The 4,009-nt window shown below is 36.8% G+C and overlaps 1 protein-coding gene across 4 annotated transcripts in view; it reads left to right on the plus strand.

Moving 5' to 3' along the window:
• Positions 1-187: 187 nt before the first annotated feature.
• Positions 188-4,009, plus strand: part of FTO (FTO alpha-ketoglutarate dependent dioxygenase) — a 260,976-nt gene continuing 257,154 nt past the window's right edge. For all 4 annotated transcript variants that reach the window (XM_035893132.1, XM_035893133.1, XM_035893135.1 and 1 more), the window contains exon 1: positions 188-490. The gene's annotated coding sequence lies outside the window, so the exon portion shown is untranslated. The remainder of the gene's footprint in view (positions 491-4,009) is intronic.

Below are 4,009 nucleotides of genomic sequence, written 5' to 3' on the forward strand. Positions count from 1 at the left end.
ACCCTAGCATTCCCCTTCGCTTTAAAGAGGGCAACCTAGTACGCCTTTAACAGTAGATGATAATAAAGTCTTTTCACCATCTGGGCCTGGCTGTTTTAATTTAAAAGGGGGTTCTGCGGTGTTATGTGAGAGAACCATGGACACGAATGTACGTTTGGTGCTGTCAGGACGCGCGCAGTGAGACGATGCGTTATGTAAACGCACTTCTATTTGCAAATTTAAAAGTAACTCCTGCTCTACACTAAGCCTAACCTAAATAAACATTTTAATATTGTTTTTCCTTGATAATGTGTTTAGATGCGATGCTGTTATGTGCTTGCATTGAAGAAGTGATTATGCTGTTTGTGTAAGCAAACATTGCCGAGTATTTTGTTGTTTCAGGTGCCTTTGAAGGGTTTGTTTCTACCACCTGGTACAATATTTGACTGCAGCTCTTGATGGTTGATGTACTTCGCTGATTTTGTTTACAAAATAGTGGTACAGAGAAGCAGTAAGTTACTTGTTTGAAAGCATAATGTTGATTTCGGTGCTGTTAAAGAAAGGAAGGCAAATTCCATTATAAATTTAGTAAAAGCTTGCTAAGATGGTATTCTGGTTCACCTGTCTGCATACAGAACATGCTGGTTTTGCTATTAATCTACTATTTAACATTAAAAGTTACTTCACTATAGGGGCAGGGAAGAGGTCTGACCTAAGTTTGCAACTAAATATTTTAATAGAAAAATAACTTTAAAGCCTGTTCACAGTAGTAAGAGCCTTAACAATTCTTTAAGGCCAACCTGGACATTTCGTAATTAGTCTTTCTGCTATCCCTCATTGCTGAAGGACAGCAGCTTCAATATTTTGTTTGTCTTCTGCTTGTTCTAGATAATATGAAAACACACGCAGGTGGAAGCTGTTCCATCCAATGTAATTACATTGCAGAAAAACCCCAACCCACGCCTTTTTTAGCCTGTGCATTTATGCTAGCCATGCAAGGGCTTTTGTCTTTACCATGTATCACAAACATATTTGGAATCATTTGCATTAGGAGGATAACTGCCGTTGATAAGATAATCATTCGAGGACATGCCTGAGGGAGTAAGAGAACTGTGAACTACACTGGCAAAGGTTGTAGGAAGACAAGGTACTTGAAGGTGTATCAGAGAAGCAATGTATAAGAAAAACACGAGGAAGCTAGAGTGAAAGAGTATTGCCTTAGGCACACCTGGATGTTGTAGGTGCACAAACAGAGAAGGATGATAATTAAGACGAGATCCTTGTAGAGAATTTCAAGTGTGAATACTCATAGGGTGTCTTAGGGGGTGTTGTAAGTTGGGTACTGCTTGAGAGAAGCTTTGAGTATCTTGAAAGTGAAACAGAAAGAGCCTGCAGAACGTTTTAGAATAAAGGATACCAAAGGAGAAGGCAGCAATGCAAAGAGGAGGAGTTATACAAGAAGAAATGTATGCTTTCTTTTCACGGGAGCATCCTCATACTGGTATTATTTTATTCAGCTTAATTAGATATGTAATCTTTGGGCTCCTGGTGCTATGCCGGTTCACCCTTCAGTCCCTATGTTTGACCATTGTTCGCTTATGTTGCTCACCTAAGAAATGCTGAAGGCAAAGGAAGTGTGTATTTATTGTAGTAGTTCTGCCAAGACTTCCATTTGGGTCCTGATCAAAATATTTCATAGCAAACCAAATATTAGTGAGGTTAACCCGACCTCTTCTGGAGAGTAAGATTTATGAGGCCTACTAATGAGAGGGAAGTGGTTGGATAGAGAAGCTGGTTTGGATTATATATCTCCTGGCAACGTCTCTGTTCTGGAGAATTAAATCCTGAATAAAACTTCTTGTTTTGCCATAATTGTGTATGGTTAAATGCTATCTATCAGAAGCCTGGTGACTGGCTGATTGGCTCTTGCTTTGTAATTATGCAGTATGTTTCTTATATGTGATAAGCTGTTCTCTCTCTCTCAAATTTTCATGTGTATAGCAAGTTTTGATTTATGCTGTTATAGAAGACCGTTTCTGTTCCAAATACATGTGGTAGAAATTCTTTAGAGTGCAGTGCTGTCATACAGCAATTTCCACTTTGCAGATCACTCAGTTGGATTGAGTAAGACTGAGTGTGTAGCAGAAATGAAATTGATTATGCTAGTATTTGGTGTTCCAGGCCCAAGAGGAAGAGAAAGCAAATTCATTCCTGGGAAGAGGGTCTGAAAAAAGTTGGGAAACAATAGCCAGAAGTTAATTACTCAGCTGTCCTAAACACCATGTTCAGATGCTAGTGTGCTGTGGAATACTTCTGAGTCTTAAGTGGACAGCAAAACATGATTGTTAAGTTTCTAAAGACATCTTTAGAGATGTTGCGTGCCATCAGCTTCTCTGGTCTTCCCCATAGCAAATATTACTTCTGTGCGTAAAAACAGCTGTTAGAGTAGGCATTGCTCATTAGCTGGAAAGGCATTTTAATGAAACAGTCCATTGGGGGTGTGCTTCCTTTGTTTTAACTTAGAATTCAGTTCTAATTAATACAGTTTATAGTTATTTTTGATTCTTTTTTTCTTTACACTGTTGGTCAATGTTTTGGTCAGCTTGCAGTAACTTTTCTTTTGCTGGGTGAGGAAAATGCACCACATAAAGTAACCTCAAACAGAAACCTGTTATTTGGTAGTCTAGTTAGACTATTTTCTTGTTTTAAATTTGGGAAGAAAGCTATTTTGCTTCTAGAATGTTTATTATCTTGATTAATATTCACAAGTTGGTTAAAGTTCATCTTTAATGTAAGACTGTTCTCAATACTTACTTATTCAAAGTATTTTTAAGTAAGTTTCAGTGTGACAGGCGCTGAGTTCTAGTAACTACCTTCGTACGCTTCCTTGTGCCACTCTGCATATTAAGACCCTATGTCATTACCGTGTGAAAGATAAGATGCTCAGCTAGTCTGGAGTATTATTTTCTTTTACTTTAAAAGGATTACATTGATGGGTCTTTGGAATAGACCGCTAAGCCCAGTTCACAATTACCTTATGTAGCTGTTTATGCTAATTCACATTACTATGAAACCAGAACTGACTACAGAGAATGTATTCCACAGACATTACTGTTATGTTTGTACAGCTCCCAGCACAGCTGGGACCCCAATCCAATAAAGTTATTGCTATACAAATAATAAATGCATCAATATGCACATATCTGAATATTCACAAGGGTTTTTACAAATATATTCATGCACAATTTCACATTTGTGAGACGTGTTAGACAAAGTGGCAAGGAAATATAAAGCTTTAAATAACACAAAGCTTTGCATGTATTTTATTTACAAGGAGGGAAAGGGAATATACAGTGTTTTGGCTGAGATTTTGATTAAAAGTCTTATGTCCTGCATCATCCTCATTTTTTCTGGCTGGAAAATAATATATATTTACAAGATAAAATAGGTTGCTTCAACATATTGATACTTGTGGGGAAAACAGGCAAGTGTTTTCAGAGCACTTAAGAGCAGGGGACTGATTTTAGGATTAATGCTGAAAATGTCACCCATATCACGCAACAAAATATATGAAGTTTAACATTGTCTTATCATAGTTTGTTCAAATATTACGTTACTTTCTTGTTTCCTGTTATTGTTCTACCTCTTAAGATAGAAAAACATACAAAATTTTCTAATTGACAGATTAAATAGATTCTTCTAGAAGTTGTATTTAGGAAAATTAAAGTTAATGAAACAGCTTAGATGCAGTTAAATAAGCTTCTTGTCATGTCATATTTCTGCTTAGGTAAATGGTGTGCAGTTTTTAGCAGAATCAGCAGCCAATATGCCAGTAGCAATTTTTGTGGTAATCACATTATTGGCCCTTCCCATTATTAATGAGACAATAATTAAGAAATAGGGTTGATAGTCACATAACACATGATTTGTATGTTGGAAATGGTCAGGTAGAAGCCTTGCATATGCAGAATAAAATACAAGAAAGAATGAGTGGCGAATGTTCCTTGCTTTTAAATTCATCACATTCCTG

This window comes from Egretta garzetta, unplaced genomic scaffold, assembly GCF_000687185.1.
Source record: "Egretta garzetta isolate BGI_Z169 unplaced genomic scaffold, ASM68718v1 scaffold314, whole genome shotgun sequence".
Classification (NCBI taxonomy): Eukaryota; Metazoa; Chordata; class Aves; order Pelecaniformes; family Ardeidae; genus Egretta; species Egretta garzetta.